General features: G+C 52.2%; 2 long non-coding RNA genes across 8 annotated transcripts in view; both read right to left on the reverse strand.

The window, feature by feature from the left end:
- Positions 1-202: 202 nt before the first annotated feature.
- Positions 203-27,297, reverse strand: part of LOC118530356 (uncharacterized) — a 161,134-nt gene continuing 134,039 nt past the window's right edge. The window contains exons 3-6 of one of the 7 annotated variants that reach the window (XR_013445182.1): positions 15,125-17,212; positions 6,233-6,458; positions 6,002-6,152; positions 3,643-4,637 (exon numbers count right to left, since the gene is read on the reverse strand). This is a non-coding gene — a long non-coding RNA (uncharacterized LOC118530356). The other 6 variants (XR_004914593.2, XR_013445181.1, XR_013445183.1 and 3 more) reach the window with 6 other exon arrangements.
- On the reverse strand, positions 18,977-25,937 carry LOC144380887 (uncharacterized). The gene is made up of 3 exons (XR_013445190.1): positions 24,110-25,937; positions 20,203-20,265; positions 18,977-18,986 (listed from the first exon to the last, which is right to left on the reverse strand). It is a non-coding gene; the product is annotated as an uncharacterized LOC144380887 (long non-coding RNA).

Below are 27,297 nucleotides of genomic sequence, written 5' to 3' on the forward strand. Positions count from 1 at the left end.
TGCCCCCCCCAAAGCCCCATCTCGATCCCTGCCTGTTTCTGCTATTTACTGCATTTATTATACTACTTTGAAGTCTTTCTCTCTCTCTCCTCCCCCGCCCCCGCCACCTTTGACCTCTTACGAGACAAAACTAGGCTTTCTTTGTGTGCCTTTGTATCCCATGCACATAGGAAGAACTAAATAAATGTTTACTGAAACAGACTTTTTTAAAAGATTTTATTTATTTATTTGTCAGAGAGAGCGAGAGCACAAGCAGGGGGAGGGGCAGAGGCAGAGGGAGAAGCAGGCTCCCCGCTGAGCAGGGAGCTCGGATGCGGGGCTCGATCCCAGCGCCCCAGGATCATGACCTGAGCCGAAGGCATATGCTAGACCGACTGAGACACCCAGGCGTCCCCCAAAACAGTTCCCTTACAACCTTACAACCATGTATGTCCAGGGGGCGCAGGATCTATCTGGCACCCAAGCCAAATCCCCAGGAATCCAGGCAGGGTATCCTGGCCTCTCCTTACCTCTCACCTCTCCGTTTCCACAAATTTCCCTCAAAGGAGGCTGGGAATTGGCCCATTGCTCTGCCTCACATCATTTAACAATAATAAAAAGAAAAAAAAAAAAAATGCAAACAAGCTCTAGAGGAAAAAAAGTAGCAAAGAGAAAAAAAAAAAAAACCCGGGAGAAGAGGAACATCATCGTGTGTACACACATAGTACAAGTTAGCATGTCCCAAAGCCCCCTGGACAGAACCCAAACAGGAAATCTAGAATCATTACCAAATGCACTTCCCCTGTTTGCCCTGCCCTCGGCCCCTGGGGGTGGGCCAAGGGTCCTCAGGCCCAGATCAGGGGCTAGAAGCCGCTGGGAGGGTGGGGCTTTGATGGACTGATTGGCATTTCCTCCCCTCCCCGACCTCTCCACAGGGTTTCTCCGTGGATGGTTGATGGGATGGGAGGGAAGCCTCTAGCTGCTGCCACCTCCCAGGAGCAGTGGAGCTCAGAGCGGTTCCATGAAGGCCCCCCACGGTGTGGGAGTGGAAGGTGGCCAGCAGCTGGCCTCCCTCACCCTACTCCACAGAGAGCTGTGTGATGGCCTTGGCTTTGGGATCAAGACCTCCTGCTCTTAAGAAAACAGATCAGAAATTTTGTCATCAAAATAAAATATGCTGGAAGGAAGCAAGTAACCCTCGGAGCGAAAGGCAGGCCACGAGATTGAAGTAAAAAGTCTGAGCAGAAACCCAAGCTGCAGTGATCATGAGTTCAAGTTCATCCTCCATGGGGCTATTCCTCTTGCTCGAAAGTACTGCCAAAGATTGCACCTTGGCTCTGGTTGGCTGCCTCGCCAATCCATCAAAAGCCAGCCAACCTGTCATGTAAAAGACCAGATAGCAAATATTTTCAACTCTGGGGCCATGGGGGTCTCTGCCGCAAACGCTTAACTCTCCCACTTTAGCACAAAAGCGGATACAATATGGAAAAGAGCGGGCATGGCTGCGTTCTAGTAAAGCTTCATTTACAGGGGCGCCTGGCTGGCTCAATGGGTAGAGTGTGCTACTCTCTGTCTCAGGGCTGTGAGTTCAAGCCCCATGTTGGGGGTGGAGATTGCTTAAAAATAAAATCGTAAAAACAAAACAAAACAAAAAAACACTTTATTTATAAAAATAGGCAGCTGGCCAGATCTGGCCCACAGGCTATAGTTCTCCAACACACTGGAAGACGTGGAATGAAGACGATGGAATGAAACGATGGGCTTTGAAGTCAGGCAGACCTAGTTCCAGTCTTTGTCCAAGACTTATTAGCTGGGTCACCTTGGTCCAGCCACTTAACCAAGCTCGGTGTCCCCACCTTCAGTGAGTAATCATGCCTCCCTCACCGGGTTACGGTGATGATGGAACCTAACCATCTAAGGCGTCGGCCACTCCATAAACGCTAATAGTTCTCATCACGGGGGGAACTAAGTGGAATCCCGCGGCGAGGGCGGCTTTGAGTCTTCCCTTGCTGTTGGAAGAGCCCCTGTACCTTTGGTGATGAGGGTCTGTGTCTTTCGTGCAAAAAATTCATTTCCTAAAATTTAATATTCCCTGGATTCATTTCATGATGTAAAGTCAGTGGCTGCACATGAGAATCATCTGCGGAGCTTTTAAATCTCTTAAACCAGAATCGCTGGGGGTGAGACCCTCGTGCATCGATTTTACAGCTTTCCAGAGGATTCCACTGGACTACATAGATGGAAAGAACAAGAGAGAGTCCTCTCATTTCTTTCTTCTACTCAAGGTGGGGGTCCATGCCCCAGCAGCATCAACATCACCTGGGAGCTTGTGAGAAAGGCAGACTCTCAGGTCCCACCCCGGACCTGCTGGATCAGACTCCTCATTTTGACAGAATCTCCAGGGGATTCCTGTGTCCATCCAATTGGAGGAATACCAGTCTATTCCACAGAGCCAAACTTGGCTCTCTATCAGAATCCCCTGAAACACTTAAAAAAATTCCTAGATCTCATCCCCATCTCCCTGAATCGAAATCACCATGGGTGGCCCAGGGATTGGTACTTTGTTCCAAGCTTTATTTGCAAATGTTCAAACATAGAGAAACGCTGTACCCACACACCTAGATTCTATGATTGTCAAGATTTTGCTATGTTTGCTTCATCACATTACCTGTGCACGGATCTATCCATCAACCTATTTCACTTTTTCAACGCATGTCAAAGTCAACAGCAGACATCCGGCCCCTTCATCCCTAAACACTTCGTTTACACACATCATTAATTTCTAACAAGGTCTTCAATTGGTGCAGCTATTCATCTAGCGAGAGTCTTCTTTTCCGTCCAGAGGGAACAGTACTTAGGACTTGGTAAAAAGCGGTCCTCTCCCTCCAACTCTTAAAAAAAAGTTGATGCCCTGGGCTCTCTGATGCTGTCACTTTCAGGATTAGGGGAGGATTTCTGGTGTTTGACCTCATTCCACATTGCTCCATGAACCCCACCTCCTCTTTCCCTTGGTAGGACATGGGGACAATGGCCACTCACTGTATCTCCCTTGCAGCTCTTGTATTTAACAACGTCATTAACTGGATACCGCCATATTCCCCAAACCTCCCCTGGTGTGTTCCCTCCTGGCAAACCCTTCAGTTCTTCAGCATCCCATCTGTGAAGACTAATGGTGAGCCCGCTATTACAAACGTCCAATTCTGTAGTCGAGAACTCTGGGATGGCCTTACGGACCACAAGTTAGGTTGCCATTGCTCTTTGCCGCTGCGTTTCAGAATACTGTGGACCGGAGAGACGCAATGTTACCTTCACTCCTGGTTTTCCTTCATCTTCTCTTTGTTTTTGTTTTGTTTTGATTTTGACAGTGACCTGCCGAATATAAAGCTCCGAGCTCTGCCAGTCAGGGCTGCTGTGACCCCAAAAATGAATCAGAGATATTCTTCTGACTACTTTAACCCAGAAATGAGGCGGGCCCTCGGACACAAGGCAGGACCATTCATTCTGGCCGACAACCGGCACGTCATCCCACTACTGCACCCAGCAGCTTTTTAGGAATCTTCCAGAATCCCTGAGTTGGGTCTGCCATTAGAAACAGTCCAGCCTGGTTCTAACCACACTTCCACTCCTCCCCAAGGCACTCGGATAGTCACCAGACCCCTCGAGATAAGTTAATAAGAGAGTCATTGCTCCTAAATAATTGCCCAATGATTTCCAAATACTCTTCAACAATCTACGAAAAGTCTGAACACACACCCCCCCAAGTTGCTCTGTCTCAGAGATAACTGGGTCATACATAAGGTCACGCTTCATTCAGCATTTCCACCTACAAACATAAAAGGGCGAATGGGTTCTCTCAACCCCTGCCCCTTGCCCACTTCTTTTTCCAGACCACCCACTCTCTGTTTGCATTGGTCCTCCAACCTTGAAACCCGACACCCTCCTCTGCGGGAACCACCCATGCTTAAACAAATAAATACCCCAAAGTGACCCACTCCCCGGTGGTATTCAAATAAATGTCCCAGGAAGGAGTGTGGGGGAAGGAGGAAGGGCACTCTGGGCCTTCTCTGCTGGGTGCCTGCCTCGAAGCATCCTTGGGCCAGTGTTTCTTTGCAAATATTGGACCAGTTTCTGTGCAAGACTAGCAATGAGACCCATCAGAATGGAGAGGGACTCCATGGGCTAAGAGGTTCTGTTAGTCACCTCCGGGGAGGTTCCGGCTGCTAGAGCTCAGGGGGAGGGAGGCAGGGACACTGGGCGGGGCTCGGTCAAAGGGGAAGACCTCCAAAGCCTGTATGGAGTCCTCTCTGAGCTCCTTGTTACTCAGCCCTAAGCCTTGAAATCCCTCCAACTGGGGATGGAGTGCTAGGTGCCATTCGGAGAGCGGATGGGTGGGTGAGCAGGGAGGAACAGGGACCAGTTCTCCATGACTCAGAAACACTTAAATATAGCCCCGAGACCAGCTTGCAGTGAGGAAGGGAGCGGTGCAGGGAAATAGGAGGGACCCAGCAAAGCAAAAACCTCCTTGCCTCTGACTCAGTGCAGAAAACCACCGAGAGTCTTTGGTTTCACAGAATGTGGACAGCTAGGAATAAAGTCTCAGCTTTGTCACGGGTCGGTTGGTCAACGGAGTCACTAATGAAAAGGATTTTCAAGCGTATCTGGGAAATAAGTAGGGGGGAAGACAACTGCTGCTTTAAGTTGCAGACCTCCCCCAACTCCCCCCTCCGCACTGCCCCCCCACCCCCCAACCACCACCCCCCCCCCCCCGCCCCGCCAGGAAGGGAGGAGGAGAGACGTTCTGTCCTCAGAAGTTGGCCAAGGAGGTTTATGGATGGCCCAGAAAAGTGTGGACAAGACCTCGCTAGGAGGCTGGCTGAGCACCACTGGTGCGTAAGGGAGAGGGCAGGGAGAAGGAGACTACGTTTCAAAAATAAACACAAACCCCAAAATAAACACTGTTAATGGAAGTGACTAATCAAGGGTGTGCTGAACTTGGTGGTTCTTGATAAGATACAGGTGGAAATGCACTTGGAAAAAATAACAGATTTTTTTTTCCCCTTTGGTAAATAAAGCGAGGGTGAGGGTGCAGGGGACTGGGGTTGGCGCATGGTTCAACCCTGCAGCAGAGATTTAAAACACATTTCTCCAGCCCAATGCTATTGACATTTGGGGCTGGATAATACTTTGTAGTGGGGGGAGGGGCTGTCCTGTCCATCCTAAGATTTTTAGTAGCTTCCCCGGCTTCTACCTGCTACATGCCAATAGTACCCTCCCCTCTGGCGATGACAACTGAAAGTATCTCTGGACGTTGCAAATGGCCCCGGGGTTGGGGCTAGATGGCAACATCACCCCTGGTGGAGAACCACTGGTTAAAATCAGGAGCATGGCTGAGTTTGAAAGTCACATCTGAGCTCACTGTAGGAGCTCAGAGGGCCAGAACGTAGCATCTCATGCATTTGAACGTTTGCTGGTCATTCATGACGCTACCAGGACCTCAGCAGGAAGCCACCCGCTGGTACCAGGCCAACATGACCAGGATCTTGTTGATTAGGAAGCCCTAAGAATGAAGTCAGTTAACAAGCAGGTACAGAGCTACACTGCTTCCGAAGCTCTGGAAAAACAGTTGCCTTTGGTCTCAAAGTTGCCTTGGCTGGGACGGTGAGTGACTATGATCCATTTCAAGGAAGAATTCTCCAGACGAGGCACATCCGGATGCCACCTGGAGTCCCCGTGGGTAGAGCCACCTGTCTCGCTGGGCTCCAAAACGAGCCACAGGTAGAGCCAACGAGAATCACTTCTCAGACACCAAGTTTCTCTTGCAAGGCAAAGACTAAGGAGAAGGCAGGGTGATTGGGGAATGGTATTTAAAGACACTGCTTTCAGAGACCCCCTTGGCCACCCACCACTTTCAGTCTACAGAGTCTGCAGTGACCTAAACTATAGTCTACACAGCTGTCCCTTTGTGGGGGGCAGGGGGAGAAGGATTCACCAAGGCCCGTAAGCAAAACGCCAACCACCTCACCTGCCATCTTTGCTGGCGAGCACCTCCACGATGCTCTGGGATCACCTTGAACCCAGGCGGCCCACGTTTCCAGAAGAGAATCACGTCATACACCATTCTGCACCCAGGCAGCCTGGCCTGCTGTGTCACGAGTCCCGTTCCGCAATATACGCTACGGAAGGGGACGTTTACCGCAGTGAGGCTTTCATTGCACGGATGCACGGAATTAAAACCACTGCTTGCCTGTCTTACCTGTGCAAGTAGAAATAGTTTCAGATGCTTCTACTTTGCCTTTATAAGCTCTGTCTGGAGTCGGGCTGCTGGGCTGGAGAAGGGCGATGGACCGAGAGACAGAGGAAGGGGAGAAGTCCGCAGGCGCTAGGTCCTGGCCTCTCTCTCTGCCTCGCCCCGCCCCCCTATTCTGGAAGCACCGCAGAATCATCTTCCCCACCGGCCTGCTGCTTCCCTCCTCAGTAATCTGCTTTCCAGAAAAAAAAAAAAAAAAGTGTTCTAAATAGAGCGGAACTGAGAATGGGGCCGCAGCCCGGATGAAGTCTTCCCCTCCCTGGAGAGCCCGGCGTCCCCCATGGAGGGCTGGTCCACCCCCAGCGCCTCTTATTCAAAGCATTCTTGACCTGGGAGCGCCCAACCCTGACGGCAGGCGCGAAGCCACCACAAATGGATTTTGCCTCTGCAGCACTTTGCCTGGGCTGGACCCCGCCTCCCTCCCAGGCATCTTGGACGCCTTCTCAGGCCTCCTCTCCCTACATTTACCCTTGGGGGCACCTAGGGGACCCTATTCCAGGCCGGGGTTCAGAGGCCCACTCCCATCAACACTCACCATTAGCTTGCTGACCCACTGACCCACCCGAACCTCAGCGTTGCCAAAACCAAGGTCCAAGAACAAGGACTGCAGTCTCTCTCCTACCACATTAGATTGTTGAATGCTAGTTTGTATTAAGTTAGAGTCTCCTGCTGTTCTCAAGAGGGCCCGGGCACCAGACCGGGGGTGGATCCTGAGACATTCCTCCTCCATTCTGGAAAAGTCTACCCAAAGCTCCAACAGACCCGGCACGGAAGCAGTGGCATATTTTTGGATCCAGGCACGGCACACAGTCCTGTCCATTTCACACGCACACCGAGAATCATTCCGATGTCAACCAGGTTTTATTAATGACATTCTCACACCCTCTGGAATACGGATCATAATCCTTCAGCCCCTCAGAAGACTGGGCTGTGAAGAAGGCCCGCATACTCCAAAGGGGAGTGTCCAGCTCGCCCCCTTCATCATGCCACCAACTCATAACCCAGGGACCAAGCCTCGGTCAGGGGACCCTGAGACAGCTCTAGGACGTCTTTGGTAGAAGGGTGTACGGGTGGCAGTCAGGAAGAACAGAGGAGGCTGGGGGGCTCAGGGGGGAACTGTGGGGGGGTAGCAGACCCCGCCCTCCACCCCAGGACCCTTCCTGGTGCCTCCACTGAGTTAAATCTGAAGGAATCTGAAGTCAAACGGATTCCATGACCTGTCCGTGAGTCACGCCACCCTGCCCTTCATGACCTCCCTGAATCCAGCACCTCCAAGAATGCCAATTCATCCAACTGGGCAAAGGCAAGGAATTTAGAAAGTGAACTTACACAGGAAGTGGGGATTACCAACACGGATGGCTGACAGCGTGGGGTGAACCTACTCCGCTCCAACGAGGAAGGACAACAGGGGGCAGAGGGGAATGCGGAGACCAGAGGGACAGTTGGAAATATGCATATAGGGGTCCTATATGGTCTTATATATATAACGCAGCGCGTTTATAAACAAAAATAATCATTGTTCAAAACTGTTTGGTGGGGGGGGATTGTTTTGTTTTGTTTTCTCTCCAATCTCATGTAGTTCAGAGCCAGGGGAAAAAAAAGGCCAAAAAAAAAAAAAAAAAACAAGTTACTCCTCTCTATCTCCTTTCTCACAAATCTGGTTCAGACCAAAAAGAAAAAAAATTAAAATGCTGAAACAAGGTCTTTTTCCCCCTCTGGATGAACTGTTTTACAATAAGCTACCTGCTGGGGTCAGGAAACCTGAGCTCAAGAGCTTTCTGCTCACACAAAAACGCACTACGAGGAGGATTCGTACAGAAGAGCTTGTGCGTAGAGATGGTCACCCCCCCGCCACACACACACACACAACCTCTTTGTATCTGTTCCAGCTTTTCTGTGAAACCATGTCTCTCCTCTGCTTCATCTTCTCCCCTCCTTCCTCCTCACCTCCCCAGTGCTACCAGCTCTGCGGGAGGAGCATGGCATCCAGCTGGAGCCAACCATCCACCATGTCTACACCCTGAGGGCAAGTCAGAAGGTGAGGGTGTGTTGGGCGCGGAGGGGAACACTCCAGTGGACAAAGGAAGGGAAGAGCTGCTCCCTGGGTCCCGATAGGGAGCTTATTTTCTTTCCTATTAGGTGTGTGATGCTCAAAAGGCAGGCGAATGGTCAAAATCAAAATAAATAGCCAACGGAAATAGGCGCCCCTCCCTGGGAATGGTAATTGCACAGGATGAAAGTTTATCCAAACACATGAGAAAAATGGTGCGTGTTGGAGGACGGCGGGGGGGTGGGGGGGGAGGAGTGATCCTTACTGGAAAGGAGATTTGTTTACAACATTTTATTTGCTCCTTAGTTTTTAATGCTGTTCTGGCCCTGTGTCCTGTAAACAGAGCAGCTTTTCCATTCTCCAGCTGTGCCAGGCGAGCCAAGGACGGAACAGACTGAGCTGCCGCCAGAATCCTGGGCCACCGAGGTCTCCCGGCCTCAAGAACCCACGCCCAGCCGGGGGTCCGAGAGAGAGGGGCGCTTGCTGGGCCACAGCGAAGAAGGGTGGGATGTGAACTCCAGGTGTGGAAACGGGGAGAAGCCTGTCGGGCTTGTGAAATCGGCTCTTCTCTCTGCAACCTGGGCAGGAGGCAACAGGAAGGGCTCAAGTACCCAAGGTGCATGTCTAATGGGGTATTCGGTAGGGGCCCCTTGGACGGTAGAGGCCCTGCACAGAGTCTGGAGAGAACGTGGCCTTCGGGAGAAAAAGCGGGACTGGTAGTAGAGTTGGCCGAAGGGAATGTGGTGTTGAGTGAGCTCAGGAAAGAGATCACTGCTCCCAGAGTCAGGGTCCAGACATCACCCCCATCAATCCTCCTGGCCAGCAGCTCAGCTCTCTCCCCAGGACCGAACCAAACAGGCCAAAGAGCTTGCTCGCAGCCAGAGAAAATCAGCGACGCCCTGGCACATCAGGGAAACACAGACTCAGTGGCGGAGTGCACACTGGAAGTTTCTCTTCCCGTCCAGGCACGGAGATCATCCGAGCCAAGAGTCATGGCAGGCAGGCCACTGGGCTCCGTGTCGAGAGTACAGAGGGCATGCTGCCTGAGCGCAGAGTTGCTGGCGCTGGGCAAAGGGCCGTGCCTGCAATAACTCATGGACGCCTGGCTACCAGCCCCACAGAGCAGTTTAAAGAGAAGGAAACTGAGGCCCAGGGAGGCAATGTTACTCCCTAGAGGTCTCAGGGCTAGAGTGGGAGAGATGGTTCCGGCCAAGGTGGCCTGGAGCCAGAGGGCGTTCCAGCTAGCCTCTCTTTAAGGTTGCGGCATCCTAAAATAGTCACCAGAGTTCCTCAATTTCTGCACAAAAAAGAGCCCTCTGTCCCCACCACTGCCTCCTCACGTACCGCTGAGGTGTAAATGGGAAAAACTCAGAGACCTGGGGTGTTTTGTTACAGCAGCCAACTGGGACTGATACGGCTTGCGTTTTCAGTCCCTCCGGAGATGTCGGTAGAGAAAGCAGAACAGGGCGTGGAGGATGGGGTGTGTTCCACGGTGAGTCACTGACCCCCTCAGCTTCGTATCCTCACCTGTAACAACGAGGTCTCAATACCTTTCACGAAGTGGCTGAGATTCGAACGAGAAGCTGTGAAATTGTAAAGCACTCTAGAACACGGGACATACTGTTTCCTGGATTGCCTGATTTTTCTTGGCTGAACGTCCTATCATCTCTCAAATGTCTGAAACTGTGCCAGTGACCGAAGCCCGCAGAGGGCATCCCCTTTGTCCAAAACTCTAATTCTACCAGTTTGTACCAAGTGAGAAGAAGAGGGGGTGGACTTTGGGTTCTTCCCCTCTTCCCGAAGAAGGTGGACCTCCCGCCTATATCTCTGCTGCTCCCTTTTCCTTTCTGCGCTCCTCCCCGTGGGAAGGGTGGTTAATCAGAGAGCAAATGAGAACAGACCCTCTCTCCCGGAGCCTGAGTGACACCTCTTCCGTCTTTACCTTCAGTCCCCAGGTAGTATTCCCTGGAACCCGGGCCCATCCCCTGTAGCAGGGGATCTGCCCATCGTTACCCAACTTCTCTGCCTGTGACTTTACTGGAAAAGTTTGCATTACGGTGAAGGGTAGGCAGCATCATCCATCCAGAGTCTCCAGGAACCCTAACAAAGAGTTCATCTGGCAAATGCGATTAACATTGTACTTAAGATCCCGAAGGCAGGGAGCATCTCATATATGGTTTTTTTTTTTTCTTTTTTTTCCCCCTTCTGTGTTTCTCCTATTAGACACTGTAAAATTCTTCAGGAATTCTGACCTAAACTTCTGAGTTTAAATTTCTCATTCTGACCTTAAAAATGAACCCAGCTCTCAAATAATCAGCATAAAAACAGACACATACTATTTCAAGAAAGGTTTCTGCAGGGAAAGCAACCTATCAAGCAACAAGCACATTTTCTCCACTGTTCAGAAAACACTTTATTGATGAATAATGGGCAAATGCGAAACCAGCAAATTTGGTGGGATACGAAGCCACAGGTCATTAGTAGGAAAAGTCAACCCAACGTCTTTCTTGTACATCTACCTCGTCCAAACTGCCATGCCGAAACTGAAGGGCTCTGAACTTGAGGCCCCTTAGCGACCATGGTTCTGATCCCAACTTTCACATGTAAGACTTGGTCCAAGTGATTAGTCCATGTGATTCTGTTTTCTGAGGATCGAAGGTCAATCACAGTGCCTGCCACGTGATCGTGAACATGAGTGGGCATCTCAGGGATAAACTTCAATGTGTCAGGAGTGACCCGGCTCCTGCTCTTTTAAGGGGAGGGGGAAAGGGAGGGAGGGTTGGGGAGGAGGAGGTACTTCAAACAAGTTCAGTGTAAGCACAGTAAATGCCATATGAAAAGCACTGGGGTCCAGGAAGGAGGGATCAGCACTTTTTGAGTACCTATCCAATGCCAGATAAATGCGTTAAAAGAATGTGCGCCTGGTCGAGAGGGCAGAAGGAATTCAGGAAGGCATCCCTGAGAAGGGAGACTGGGAACTGAGCCTTGAAGGACCAGGAGGACTTCAGTAGCCTGGGTACCCCCCAACATCGAATTTTTTAAAAAATAGACTCATCCAGGGGCGCCTGGGTGGCTCAGTCATTAAGCATCTGCCTTCGGCTCAGGTCATGATCCCAGGGTCCTGGGATTGAGTCCCACATCGGGCTCTCTGCTCCACTGGAAACCTGCTTCTCCCTCTCCCACTCCCCCTGCTTGTGTTCCTGCTCTCGCTATGTCTCTCTCTGTCAAATAAATAAATAAAATCTTTAAAAAAAAAAAAAAAAGACTCATCCAGGAAGAATTGCCAGAGGGTTAAAAATCATGCTGAGTTCAATCAAAAATCACCACTGGAATGTGAAAGCAACTTTCTTAATTAAGCAATTCCAGAACATTCCCAACTCTTGGCTACAGGAGGAGTGGTGGTGAGCCATGATATCCTGAACTGGCCTGTGAGGTGCACCCTCTGTGGACCGTTGCCAGGCTGGCTGGGGGCTTAGGGTGCCCTGGTGGGCCAGACCCCATGGTGGTGGGTATCAGCAAGCCCCACCCATGAGGCCCAAAGACCCCAAGAACCGCAATGCTTCAGAACAGACTGGCTTTGCACTGAGGACGTTTGAGGCAAAGGGTAAGGAATGTTCCACGTCATTTAGCTTCATTGCAGCTCATACTTGGAAACTGGATAGACTGGCTACCTGTCCAGCCCCTCTCTGGTCTAGACATTTCACTCCCTGGATGGTGACAAACCCTGGTCAGACCCCAATTATAATGCCCTCACGATGCTACCTTCAGCGGCTCATTCTGCAGGGCATCTGGCTGAGATCACCAGTCACTGTTCAGCACCAACAGTCACATAGGAAGGAAAGGTTACAACATAGAGAAACAGGCGATGTCTATCTTTTTCCAATGCCCAGACTTATGCTCAGGGCCGAGGATGGAGGGGCCCACGAGGACCTCCTGGTCCTGAGCCTCTGCACCATAGCCGGGCAGTTCCGAAGCCAGCGGGAGCCCTGAACACAGCCAGCTTCGTGAACAGGACAATGCGACAAGGTGTCTTCCACATCCTGCTTTCCCTACCTCTCTAAAACCCAGCCCCGAGTTGCAGTAACAGCGGGGCGAAGGCAGGCAAAGGAGGGAAGAAAGGAGAAGGAGACGGAAAACAATTAAAAAACAAAAACAAAAAAAAACCCTTTGACAGAACTTGATAAGCCGAAGTACACAGTGATCGGTGCCGGACGGCATACAAAAGCCAAAAGGCAGGTCCCAGGATGGGTCAACTTAAGACTTAATATTTGCCTTTCACTAAGCAAACTAATAAATCCCCTCCAGTTGTAACCACGCAGAGCTCCCCGTTTTTATTTATTGGTCAAAACTATAGGCAATCCCCCCTGCCCCCCGTCACCCCGGGCAAATAGCAGTCCCCCTTCCCCGCGCCTGCCATCAGTCTGTACGTCTATTTGCCTTCTCCCTCAACAAACTCAAGTTCAGTGCAACTGACAACGAGTGCAAACAGCTTTGAAGTATTCTTCGGTAATGGACTTCCCAGGACAGCCCTGTTTTTGGCTTGTGCAGCCGAAGGCAAAAGGAGAAGAGCTGCTTGTCAGAGAATAGGCAGGCCTCAGCTGGGTCTGGCGAGGCTTAGAACTTGACACATGGGAGGGACCTTAGAGGACCATCCACACCACCCACTTATCCCTCTCTCTCCCACTTTGTGGATGAGAAGACTGAGACCCACAGAAAAGGACCTTGGGGCTGAAGTTAAGGTAGGACTAAAGTACAGGCTTCCAGACACCCCCCTCCCCTCCCCAGTTCAGAGCTCTTGTCAGCCTGGGCATAGAAGGTCTCACTTGGAAGCAGAGGTACGGGGACCCAGCCCTGCCTCCCACCAGCCCGGCGTTGAGGGTCTTGTCCAAGGTCAGTGGCCAATCCCAAGGTCACCCTTATGCCCTTTAAACCATATTCCCCTGAGCAGAGGGCCATACTTCACCATTAGAACCTTCTATTTCTCCATCAACACTGGGGTTTTGGGGACCCTTTGAAGAGGATAAAAGGTCCCTGTGGGTCAAGTTTTGATGCCACGGGAAAATCTCACAGGAAAGCCTGAACAAAATCTCGGGACAGGGCCCTAACTTGAGGTTATGTTCATAATGGATCACAGCAAGATGAGTATGTTCAGCATGTGGATGAAATGCCTTTCTACCGTACCTTGGGCAACATCTGATTTACTCTTCTCACATGGAGCAAAAAACCAGCAAACCTTCAAGTCACGGACTCGACTAAATACGACGGCACTGTGGATGTCAGAGACAGAAGAGGCTTCAGGGATCATGTGGCCCGGCTCCTCCATTTTACAGGGAAGGAACAAAGATGAGGAGCTTTCAGAGACAAAAATCTGATTTCCTTGTCTCCCCACTCTGTGCTTTTTATCAGCGGAAGGCACCCTGGATCCAGAAGAGACCGAAATATGCTAGGGAAGGGGGCACAGTGCACCTGCCTCAAAATGTCATTAAGAAGTTGACATTCGTGGTGTCTAGGCAGCCCACGAGCCGCTCTTCACAATCCTACCGCTTCCCTTACCAGGCTGAGTATCATTCACCCCTCTCGCACAGTCCTCTCCCGCTCTGCCATAAAGTCTGCCTCCCCCAGGCCTGGGTGATCCCTCGTCTGATGCTGGAAAGGGGATTCCTGCCTCAGTCAGAGGTAAATCTAGATAAAGGTGATGCCTTTAGACCACTTTGAACTCTGGGATTCTATGTGGACAAGAAGATAAGGAGAGAGAGAGAAAGAGGAGATTGTTGCCTTTGGCACAACAATGAGACTTCTTCTGGAACCAAAGACCGTACGTGGGACATGAATGAAGGGAACGTCTGAAATGAGTTCATCTTTTTAAAAAGAAAAGTGGTGCCCAAGGCGCTGGGCTAGCCTTCCTTCTATGACAGTGAAGGCACAGAGAGCCAGAACAGGCGCAAAGACTCTGGTGCACGGGGGATCTCGATCTTTGCATGGTGGTAATGAGAGTTGGGTTTCTCGATGTTTGCATGCTCATCTCTACCTTGGCAGGCAATGACCCCCCATATGGCCACAGCATGCAAGAGGGGCGGGACGGGCTGAAGGCTCCCATTAGAGCACTGCAGACGCTCATGCCCGTCTTTCAACAGAAACGACGGAGGCCTGACCCCCTGACAAGAAGCAACAGCTACAGAATGGCATGCAAGCCCGAAAGCCTGGCTTTGACTAACCTGAAAAGTACCTGCAATTTGCCTTCAGATTGTTCTTACTTGTCAAGAACACCAAAAGTTGGGCAGATACAACCTTCCCATCCGCCTCCACCGCCCATGACCACCACCAAGTTCTGCTCCCTTATCCCAGATACAGGCAGTGTCTGGAGAGGGAAGAGGGAGCTGGGAGGTCCCATTCAACACGATCGGAGTGGAACTCAAAGGTGATCCAGAGACTCTGAGGGAAAGTACACACTTGGGCCCCATTTACGTGTCCTTGATATTTCAAAGAATCCTAGAGTTCAAAGGAATCTCAGGAAGTCCTCCAGCCAACTCCTTTGCTCCCTAGACAACCCTACCCCGATGATTTTAGCTCTTACTCTCTCTAGCGAAGATGCAGAGTTTTCTTCTTGGCTCATTCTACGTGGTACATGCATGTCTCTCAGACACGCGTAGTTTGTTCCCCCACCACCACCCCCGTTCCCAGTGGCCGTGGTAGTTTTCTTTCCTAAGGAACTGTTCTGTTCTTAACAAGAAAGGTTATTAGCATCGCCTTTTTTCAGTAGAACTGGATTGGAGAGGAATCCCTGATACCTTGAATGGCTCCCATGTCCACTATCCACAGCACTTCTTCTGAAGGAAGCGGTCCCAGCTGGTTTGTTACATCCAGGTTTTTATTCAGTATCATGCAACCCTACCACCCGGGAAACACCCGATGTGGTCAGGACTGGGTGCTTGATCCAATGGCCTCCATCTATAGCCTGCCCAGTGGTGAACAGTGTGGTCAGACACAAGGGTTCTGAATGGCAGCTGGTTGGGCTAATCAAGAGCATCAGCGAACTATGGCAGGTAACTCTGTAACCCAGGAGCGTGGCCAATTGTTCCGGTTTGCCCAGGACTGTCCCAGGTTTATCACTGAAAGTTGTGTGTTCTGGGACAGCCAGGACCCTCAGCTCATCATCACAGGAGAATTCTAGAATCAGGAGCAGTGAGTCGTGCTGCTGAGCAGATGATCAAAATGACCACAGTGTCAGAGTTCTTGCCGTTTCTGGAAACTATCTAGCGAATGGATGTCTTGAATGACTTTGGGCTTCTAGAAAGGCCTCGCTGGGCAGCTGCTGGGTGGACTGTTCCTGTCTACCTTACTTCCAGAGCAACTTGGAATAAACCCACGTTAATGCAGGTGATCTAAGGGGTCTCTGTTCCTTGAAACCTGAAAGACTCTAACCAGTACGACGAGTCTGTGTGCATGTCAAGGAAGGAAGACCAAAGCCCACGAACGAGCCTTACATTTCAACAGCAGGAAACGGCCTCAAGAGGTTCTCCTCGCTCATTTTGTGGGGAATCTGAGAGGCCAAGAAGGACCCCGTTGCTCCCCTGAGCAGACACTGAGGTCATTCTATGGTCACAGAAACACTTCACCCACAAACAAAGAGAAGATATATGTGTATGGCTTTAATTCCTCCTACAAAGGCAAGCCATCGTTTGCTTTAGAAGTAGAACGAACAGACATCTTTGGCTCTGCAATTGAGACAAGGTCGACTCTAGAAGTGTTTTCAGCCACGCGCACGGTGGCACTGGAGGGACGAAACAAACAGGACTCGTGTTTCGAGGGGCCCGGTCTGCCGTCAGGAGTGACACCGGCATCCGAGGGGCAGAGGGTCTTCAATAAACACACCAGCTCTGGTAGCAAGATGGTCTGTGACAAAGCCCCATGCTCTGGCAGGGGCCCCATCTGCCATCTGAGGGAAGGGGTCTTCACAGCTGGTGGTGCGTCTGCATTAACAGAAGACAGGTGGGAGATGGACAGAATACTATGTCAATTACACATCAAATGACATTAAAAAAAAAAAAAGAGCAGATAGCGGGGATGAACGCACAGCATTCACTTTTTGCTCTTCCGGACAAACATCTGGGTGGGATCCAAGCAAAGAAAGCTGACATGGAGGACACCAGAGCCCCTACAGGAGCCCCCCCCCCCACAACGTCCCTGACATCTGAGGTCCTGAAGAACTTCTGCACTGACCCGTATCACTCTGGAACCTGAGGGGCCAGATCCCAAAGAAGCGAGAGGACATTCTATTCCAATGCAGCTCACACAGCAACACAAACACTGGCCTCTTTAGAAGGAACAGGAACAAAAATTAAAATCCCATTTGACCTAAGTGTGGTTAACAATTCACTCTGTATCCGGCTGGAAGATAATGGAGCAAACAAGAATTGCCGAGTCCAAAGGCACAGCAGACGGGGGAACTGGGGGGCAAGAAAGGGTGTGGTAGAAAGCCCTTTGGTTCCCGGGCATTGGGCTGGGGGGTGGGGGGGAGTCTTAAGGGCAGGCAGCAGCAGAGGAAATGTTTTCCACAAGAAGGAAGGGACAAGGTCTGTGATGATGGTGACTTGTCAACTGTAGGTTGCCTTCAGTTCGTGCGGGTCCAGACATACACTATTCCTCAGTGCAAAGGTCTTTACTTTCTCTTCCAATGTCTTCTCAAATCCAGAAGTTTCTTCTTTCTCCAAAATAAGAATTCTTAATCAGATCCAGAGCTCTTGCCTCTTAAGAGATGGTCCCATATTAGCCGGGTACTTTGAGAGGTCCCAATGGCATACGTTGGCTCCCCCCAGCTTCCTGGTGGCAAGTGGGAGTGAGGAAGAGTGGCCCTTAGCCGCTGCTCTTTTCCAGGCCTGTAGACCGAAACACAGCATCAGAGTTAGATTCTGCCTTCTGCTCTTTCAGCAGTGAGCTTGACTCTCCTGTCTTTAGTCCATAATGTTCTAGCCAGTGAACAGAACCCACAGCACAAAAAGTACTATTTGAGCTAAGACAGGAAAAAAAAAAGGTGCCCTATTTATACCACTCAAGGAACTCCCCCTACACTGAATTACCACCAGGAACCCTCCACTCAGATCTCACCACTATAACCACATAGCCGATTTAAACAAACAAACACAAAAACAAAAAAAAACCCAGAAAACACTGAATATAGCCAGCCCAGAGAAAGTGGAAGCTTCTGTTTCTCAGCAGGTCACGACATTGTCCGTGAGATTCGGCGCAGGAAGCATGGAGGTGTTAGGTCACCCACTTTATAGACAGGAAAACTGAGGCACAGAGGCTGCTGGTGTTCTTAGTACAGGATGGCAAGGGCCTGGTCCCTAACCTAGTGTTCACTTTAGCTGGACGTCTGTCTGTTCTCACGAATCCCTTAACCATGAATTAGGAAATTATCCAGAACAAAGGGGTCCCTGGGAGGAAACGGGAAGACTCGGCTTAACACATTTGTTTTCCTAATGCTGATTGCAAATAAGCGAAGATGGACGTGGGCTCCACATACTTTCCTGACTTCCCACCACCCCGTGACCCCCATTTCTGAGGGGCAAATATAGCTAGTGCCACCAAATGCCCCCAGGGGACTTCCCCATTTTAAAATTGACGAGGCCCAGCGAGGCAAGCCAGGGGCCTACTCCCAGATACGGATAATCCAGTCCTCACGGCTGCGGCACTCACCGTCCACCCATACGGAACCACGTGGGCACCTGCAGATGCATGCGTGCCCAAGGACCAGCCCGGGTGAGATGCCGTGAAAACAGACACAGAGCAGGCAGGCAAGGCCTGGCCTCACAGGCCTTAGCAGAGAGGGGATACTGATGAAGCACGAGGCCGGAAGGACATCGATGGCTGAGGGACACACACTGGAGATTCTGGGGGCGGTCTGGGCCAACAGGCTCCCATCAGCCCCTCTGCAGACCTACGGAGGTCGCAGCCTAGCCTGTGCAGGGGTGCTCTCCCTCCCGTGGGTTTTGGTTACCGCCCAGGCAGGGACACCCAGAGACAAGGCACTAACTCTCAGGGATGGGAGGAGGTCCCAGTCAGGGCCTGCCCCAGGGGGTGGGAGGGGGGAGACCAAGCAGAGAGAACACAGAAGACATTCCTCTGCCAGCGAGCTGCAGGGGGTGGGGGTCTGCGTGTTAGAGCCACCTACCCACGAAGCGCCAGCCAGCGTGCCCACGCAGAGGCACTCTTGGGCTCCGAGAGGCTCTCTGATTGGCCGCCAAGAGGAACCCCTAAGTCTCACCCAGACACTCTTTCATTTGGAACCGAAAACACCCTGAAGAGCCCCAAAGTTCTGCTAACTCTCCTCCGGTTCCCTTTCCCCTCCGGGGCAGCAGCCCTCACAGAGGGCCAGGAGGAACCTTTTCCCCGGGGAGACGCACGCAGCTAGCAAATTAATTGGCAGCAGTGGGTGAATCACACAGGGACTTCCTTCTTGTTGCCCGGCAACCGCATGCACTTGGCAGGGGGACATGAAACACAGAGGGGAATGTTGGGAGGCACTTGCAAAATAAAATAAAAAGCAAAACATACAATATCCCAGACTCATCCCCGCAGACCCAGCCAAGGCGGGGCTGGGGGTCGGGGGGTGGTTGTGATGGGGTGGGGGGGATAGAGACGAGGGAATCACTGCAGGGAAGGAAAATAAGGTTAGGACAGAACCAGCCCAACCGAGCCTAACACTCCCGCCGCCCTCCCTCCTCCCATAAACCCTGCTAGGTGTAGCCTTTGTATTTGGCCGAAGACACGCCTCCACGAGCCTAGAGAAAGGCAAGAGGGGGGCTCACAGATTAGCAGGCACCTAGAGGTTTGCAAGGTGACCTAGAAACATGCGGCCCAGAGGGTTTGCAAAGCCTGCCGCCGGGTGACTGACTGTACCTGCTGTTCATGCTTGTCCGGCGTGCATCATGCCCAGGTGAAGTCACTCTGCCACCTCCAGGGCAGGGTCCCCTTCCCCCACTCCTTTTCCACTTGAGTGTTTTCATGCCCATTGCCATGGCCAGTGGGGCTGATTAGACAAACCTCGGACACACCGCCCTGCCCTCCAGAACCTGTCTCTGGCCTAGCAACTCCCCGAGTGAAATGTAGGCAGCGTCTGTGTCGGGAACAGCCCACGGAAGCAAAGCTGGGGACCAGGAAAGGCAGCACTGGACCAAGAGAGCCCCTGTGGCTGGCTGACTGTTAGCCCGCAAAGACACCCACGTCCTAATCCAGGCAACCTGTGAATGTGACCCTCGGCGGCAGAAGAGGTCTGATGTGCAGAGATGATCCTGGAAGACCCAGGTGGGCCCCAACCGTCACCACGAGGGTCCCTACAAGAGGGAGGCGGGGGTGGGGGGTGGGGAGGAGATGTGACACAGGAGAGGGAGTGAAATGTGAAAATGAAAGCAGGAGTCTGGAGTGATTCAGGGAGGAAATGGAAACACAGGGGCCTCCAGAAGCTGGAAAAGGCAAGGAAATGGATTCTTCCCTAGCACTTCCAGAAGGAACCAGCCCTGCGGGTACTTTGACTTTAGCCCAGTGGAATGAGCCTCCAGAATGTATGAGAATAAATTTGTGTTGTTTTAAGCCACGAAGTTTGTGGTAATTTTACGACGGCCATAGGGAACTAATCTTGTCCATCGGGCATACCACGCCTCTGTCTCTCAGTAGATCTACAGAAGAGGGGATCACGGTGCGGATGTAGGTGACAATGGAATGCAGCGGGTCAGAAGGGACAGAGTCCCGCATTTGGCTTATAAATGTCTAACAGAAACCCTGCAGGCTCAGAAGGAAAAGGTCAGGTCCCTGAGAGCAACCAAGGCAAGAAGCAGCCCAGGCTTAGAGGCAGACTCTCAAGTTATACCATTTGTGACTGTCAACTTGGGCTGATGGCTTAATCTCTGCAAGTCTCGGTTCCGTCCGTCATCTGAAAAACAGAGATGATATTATTATCTGCCTTGCAGAGCTGTTAGGATTAAATGATATACTGCATGAAAAGCACAGGGCAGATGCCAAATATTCAGATACAAATGGTAACTCTTCGAAAGGATTAGGCATGCACATATGGGCAGAAGCGGTTCAGTTGATTACTCTACCATGTATCCTCGCTTTTCTACTTAGTAACATAACTGAGTTTTGGCTGGCACATTGTGGCCCAAAATAAAAAGATTATGTTTCTCAGCCTTTCTTGTAGCTATGGCCATGTGACCAAGACCTGGCCAAAGAGATGTAAGCAAAAGTGCCATGGGAAGTGTGTTCAAAAGGTGTTGGAGGGACGCCACTGTTTTCCCCTGTCTGCCTTTCCTACCTTCTGCTTTCAAGGAGGACATGATGGCTGGTGCTCCAGCAGCCATTTTGGACCATGAGGGACATTGATGATGGGAGTCATGCACTAAGATGATCTAACAAGAAGATGGGAACCTGGGTCCCTGATAACTCCAGAACTACCACACTAGCCTTGGACGGCCTTCCTTTGGATTTCTGTTATGTGGGAGAGAATGCTCTTCTTAGTTATTAAGTCATTGCCATTTTAGAGTTTTCTAGTAACCACAATGGATATAATATATCACAGATCTAGAAAAACAGGATGCAGAGTCAGTCTAGACTAGTGGTTCTCAAAGTGTAGCCCTGGACCGACAGCTTGAGCAAGCACCTGGGAACTTGTTAGAAATGCAAATTCTCAGGCCCCACCCCAGACTTACTGAATCCAAAACCCTGGGAGTGGAGCCCAACAGTCTGTGTTTTAACAAGTTCTCCAGGTGGTTCTGGTACACTCAAGTGTGAGAACCACCATTCTAGAGCAAAGTTTCTCAACTCTGGAAGTAATGACATTTGGGGCTGGATAACTCTTCGTCGTTGGGGGGGGGGGGGCTGTCCTGTGCACTGTAAACTGCTTAGCAGCATCCTTGACCTCTACCCACTAGATCCAGTAGCACTCTCCTCTCCGTGTGACCCTCAAAAGTATCTCAGACATTGTAAGTGAGTAAGGGCAGGAAGGGGAGAGTCAGCAAAATCACTCCCAGTTGAGAAATGCTCTCTTGGGGGTGGTCCATTCTTGACCTTGGCTGCACATTAGCATCATCTGGGACGCTTCTCAAAATTCCAATTTTCCCTCCAGCGGGGTTAAATCAGAATCTACTAGGGCAGGACAAGGTGGCCGTTAAAGCTCTCCAGGTGATTCCAGTGTGCGGCCCATGCTTAGAGACACTGCACACTGAGGGCCAACAGGCCCGGAGGAGAGACGGCTCTGAGCCGGGGCAGGTGACACACCACTATCCTAACTATGGGAAGCACACGAGATGCTCCCAAGCAGACGCTATAAAAGCATGACTGCTGTCAACCTGGGAACGGGCATCCTAGTCGCCAGATGGGGTGACTAGATGGGGAGGAATTCCTGGTGGCTGTGTCACCTCATTTCCCATCAAAACCGGGCGGACACCTTTCAGTGTCTCCCATGAATAACCACACAAAGCCTCAGTTCCCTCCCCTAATAAACAGCACACAATGAACCAGCTCCCATGAGCTAGAAATATGAGCTCATTCAACAAAAAGAACTGTCTTAATAAAGACAGGGGTACGGCAGTGGGGCCTATTTAGAAACGGGGAGCATTAATTCTCCTTCCAATTGGTAAACTCCCCAGGTGCTGACACCACAATCCTCCCACAAGGATGCACTCAGAGCAAGGAGAGATTTCCCAAATACTGGACTAGCCCTGCAAATCAGCTTGGCCGGGGCTCCGCACTGGGTTGGAGCAGAAAGGAAGGAAAGAATTCAATGAGGAACCAGCAGTGAAGAAAGGGAGAGGCAAACAGGTTGATGCTCCTTGAAAAGAAAGATGAAGTCATGTGTAAATTGTCCTGCTGGGAACTGTCTTTTCCTCCATTATTTTCCTCCCTGCTTGCCCTGCATGAAATGCTGAGCCAAGCTCTTCCTCGTTTCCCTTGGCCCAAACCATTAAGTCCAGCATGTCACTGGGGGAGGCTAGGGACGGGGGGGGGGGGGGGGGGGGGGGAGTGGAGAAAAGGAGGAGGAAGAGGAGGAGGCGGGGCGAGAGAGAAGCTCACAGGGCTCTGACATTCTTCGGTATCCCCCCTTCATGGCAGCACCCAGATGAGCTGGCCTCTCTGTCTCCTGCCTATGGCAGCCCCGCCTGGCTAGCCCAGATGCAAAGATGAGGGACAGGTATGAGTCTGTAACCCTCAGCAGAAAAGCCCCCACCCCCACCCCACAGTGAGTCTCTAAGAGGCTAAGGCTCAGCGCGATGGAGCCCACCAGCACGTTCCCATCCTTTCTCAGAGGTCCTGCCTTCTGCTCTTTCAGCCCACTTCATGCAGCCGATCGGAACAAGGTAGAAGAACTCCAGTTGCTCTGTACCAGTGGTATGGGAGAGGCAAGGAAGGAACTCAGGTGCTTTTTCTGTTTTAACAGGTTCCTGGGCTACCAGCCCAAAGCGTGCAGGACTGGCTGCTGACACTGGCCATTTCCAGTGCTCCCCCATCCCTCTCCCTATACCACCGCCCTTCTCCAGCCTCAAAATCCCCCCACTTGACAAAACCCCTGGTTCCCTCCAGCCTGTAAACCTCGTGTGCAAACGTCCTGACTCTTGCAAATGTGTTAAAAAATAAACTTTAAAAAGCTTCCAGATGTTCTGTTTGCATGGTGCTGTTTCTCTGCTCCTGTCTCCAGAGGCCAATGCATGATGTCCAGCATCCTGACTGCCCAGATGAAATATGAGGCAGCCAAGAGGCACGGCCCGGGGGTAGGGGAGGAGGATGCTCCTTCCCGTGGGGCCACACTCAACCAATTGGTCCATCAACCCTCCCCCTGCAAAGATGCGACCCTATGCTTCCCTTTTGTTCTTCCACCATCCCCCATGGCCCGCTCCTTCCATTCTCCTAGGTGAGACATACATCCCTGGGGTCTGTTCCATGGAGTGCAGACGCCTCCAAAAGACCAAGCCTGAGATCACCGAACAATAGGCCTTCAGGCTTTGTGTCCTCAGAGCACCCACCCCATGGCTCCCTTGACAACCTTATACCAACTGCCTTTGACACGGAGCCGAGCACGAAATGACACAGCGCGCCCCTTACATGTATGGGGTGAAATCACCATCTGCAGGGACATCGGAGGAGCTGGACCAGCCGGAAGAGGGGAATGGTGTTCACGGCTGGTCAAGGCCCCCTGGGGCTGGTGGCCTCTGATCTATAGAAAGGAAATTGCCAACGGGCAGCCTTGTGCACACACAGCCCCACACGCACCCTTCCCAGCACATACACACCTGAGGGCAGAGGATTCTTTGCACAAGGTGATGCCTGCTCCCTTTGATGCTCGCCGGATGTGTTCCCATTGGGTGAAAACCAGACCTCAATAAAACCGGGCATTATCAAGAGGCTGGTGGTTTGTGATTGCACCAGCCTGTTATCTCTGTGGCCCAGGGTGGGGCTGCTTTGTGGTTCTCCATTGAAAAGCATTAACTTCTAGGTGGATCAAAGACCCTTCCGAACCAGCCAACCTGGGTCCCTTGTTTATCTGCAGGAGATTGTTCCTAAAGATGGACTTTAAAGATAATAGGGACCCCAGTCCCACACTCCCCTCTGTCCTCTCCTTATCATGCAGCCTGTCCCTCAGGGGCCACCTAATGGCCAATCACAAGGCCCTTCTCCTCTCCTTCTCCAGATGGCCAATATAACAATAGCTAATAGGGGACTGGGCCCGAGAGGGTCCAGCTCTGCTCTAACAATGGGGACCACGGGGACAGAGAGACACCTACTTGGAGGCCTTGCAGGAGCTCCTCTGTCCTCTGTGAGTCATGCCAGGGATGGGGCTCCATAGGATGACACGTGCTACCCTCTTTCCTCAGGAGGGATCAACGGACAGGTGCTCTCACCGGGTCCCTGAAGTCCCTTGCAGGACTCTACTGTCTACCCAGACGTGTGAGGGCTCGTGGCCAGCCTGCAGTGAGGACACAGCGGGACCTCTGACTTGTCTGGGTCTGGAACACCAAGGACTGTCAACCACGTGGGAGAGAAAGAGCACGTGCATTCAAGGACTGCAGCGCTGGCAGGCTTCGGGGGCCCCGAACGTCCCTCCTCAGCACCTCGCAGGTCTGTCCCGGGGCAGCTGGAGGCTCGCTGCAGCAACCAGGCTTCCCTTCTGTGTCCGGAGTACCTGGCTTAGTGTCTGGCCCCGAAGAGGCCAGTGTGAGTGAGCGAACAAGCGAATCCCTAGCAACATAGGCTAGTTATCTCAACAGGTGTGGGAGGGCCGTGGGCCACAGACACTCATCCCTACGGACAGGAGAACAGTCAGGAAGCACATCGCACTAGAGACATCTCTGCTTATAGAAACGGAGTCAAATCAAGCCCCAAGTCCCGGATCTCGGGCAAGTCCCCTCAATTCTCTCTCACCCACGTGTTAAACGGGAATACGAGCAGTACGTAGTCCGTCGTAGGATTGTCGTGGGGACTGAGGGAAATACAAGAGGCTCCGTAAGTCTGTCTGTCACTATCATCACCTCTATTCCTATCTGTACTAAAAAATACAGGAGTGTGCTTCCCAGGAAGGAAGGACGATGAGTCACTGCTTGGTTATTTTCCTGGTCCAGACCAGACCTCACAGGTGTACAGGAACTCCAGGCCCATCTGACGGTATTTTTTTTTTTCCTTTTGAAATCAATAACGTTGTCTGTAGCCTTTAGGTCCCTTGCGTGCTCCCTCCCTAAAACGTGTGGGGGTGCGTGCCCGATACAGGGAGCAGGTGACACGGCCCCTCCTCAAAAGCCCCCACGGGGAACGAGGCAGCCGCAGCTCAGGACGGGGCTGAGGCGAGGACGCGAGCTTTGTGGCGGGTCAACCTGGAAGCGCATGGTCGTCCTTCGCCTCCAGCGCCTGGGTCCCGCCCTTGCGTCTCTCCTCCTTCCAGCCTGTGTGCACTCCTCCTGGAGCCTCTGGGCCGCCCGCTCTTTCCGCCTCACTGGAGACACTAGCACCTGGCGAGCGAGCTCAGGCTACCCCGACGGGAAAGGGGGCCCCGGGGGCCCGGGCCCAGCACCGCCCGGACGGCATGTGGCGCGGGTGCCAAGGGCACAGGGGGGACGCGGGGCCTCGGCACCCGCCCATCACGACGCAGCCAGGCTGCTACCCAAGGCTGCAGCTGGGCTCTCGGAGGCCGGGGGAGGTCAGGCAGCAAGTTCACGGGACGGGCCACCCACACGGCACATCAGGGCTGCTGGACTGTCCCCGGGGCCAGCACGGCTCTGGCCCTTGGCCCTGACTCGGAACACTCCACCATATGGCCTCCCTCAGGGAGGATGAGAGGAGGAAAAGAATAAACCAGGGGCAAGAGAGAGCCACACCTCCCTCCGGGCGCCAGGGACCCTTCCTGGGCTTGGGGGAGGGGAGGCTGGAACCGTCCAGGCAGCAGGTCTGAGAAAAGCAGGTGGGTGTCACTACAGAAAATGGGCAACTGAGAGCAGGGTGCCCACGATGAGACCGGGTCCTCCCCTCTCCGTGCTCTGCATGCAGCCCCCAGAGAGGCTCCCAGGGTTGGATCTGAACTCCCAATGGCCTGAACCTTGGGTTACTTCACACTTTTCTAATTAAAACCCAAACTGGATTTTCATGTTTGCAGAGACAGCTTTGACCAAAAGAGTAGGCAGTGGAACAAAACAGGAAGAGAACGATCTCTCTTGTTCTCTCTCCCTTCCCTCTAAAAGTACAGGGCGGGGGGGGGGGGCGCGAGGGGGCAGACAAAATCTTGGCAGCCTGGGCCTCTAGGTCCCCTGGAGCCTGGAGCCTGCCTGTGTTCTGTTGAAAGCTTTTCTCTTTCCTTTGGTCCCGCAGATACCAGTTGGTTGGTCACTGGTCGGGGCAGGGGTGGGGGTGGAGGGGAGCTGGGTGAGGCTCTGGGAAAAGAGAAGAAAGAGGTGAAGAATGGAGTCTGCAGCGCGGCTGCGGAGAAAAGAGCCTGAGTGCCTCATCTGGGCAGAAGGCAGCCTTCCCAGGTTCCTCGGCATGCTGGGACTTGCCGGAAACCAGAGCCCTGGCTGGCAGGACGAGGGTGGACAGTGGAACCAGAATTCAAAGGGGCAGCCGGAGGAGGGGTGGCCCCACGGCGGGGGAGAGGGGGAGGCTTCAGTGAATCATATAAATTAGAGACAGAAAGGATGTCAGGCCACCTTCACTTCCTTCCTCTCCTAATGTGAATTATCTCATTAGCCCCGAGCTTCCCAGAGGCTGACTCTAAATGATTCCTGTAATGGGGAGTTCAGTCCCCAGCCTCCCTATGGGGTCGGACTCCTAGGAGGGCTACGAAGGGCTCTTAAAGGGACAGTAGCAAACCACGCCAGTCACTGTACGCGATGCGGGGTGCCTTCTGCAGAGGCTTCACACTGCAACGTCAGTCGGACCCTTGTGCCCCGTGTTTCCACATACAGGAATCTACTGTGAGAAAACAGTCATGGACATCGGGACAGGCTCGTTAACGACACCCGCTTCCCCCACAAAAATGAGAGTCCCCATTCTAACCCCTGGCACCTGTAAATGTCACCTTATGTGGCAAAAGGGACTTGGCAGGTGGGATTAAGTTAAGGGTCTTGAAATGGGGAGAGGATCCTGGATTATCCAGATGGGCCCTAAATGCCACCACAAAGGTCCTTCTCAGAGGGAGGCAGACGTAGGGCTGAGTACAGAGAGAAGAACGGACGTGAACACCGAGCCAGAGGCTGATGTGATGTGGCCACAAGCCAAGGAGTGTGGCAGCCTCCAGAGGCTGCAGGAGGCCAGGAACGACTCTTCCCTGGAGCTACCAGAAGGAACCGGCCCTGCCCACAACTTGATTTTAGTCCCATAAGACTCATTTCAGACTTCCGGCTGCCAGAACTGTAAGAGAGCACATTTGTGGGTTTTGTTTTTGTTTTTAAGAGAGAGAGCATGCATATGCCAGCAGGGTGGTGGCGGG

This window comes from Halichoerus grypus, chromosome 2 (assembly GCF_964656455.1).
Source record: "Halichoerus grypus chromosome 2, mHalGry1.hap1.1, whole genome shotgun sequence".
Taxonomy (NCBI): Eukaryota; Metazoa; Chordata; class Mammalia; order Carnivora; family Phocidae; genus Halichoerus; species Halichoerus grypus.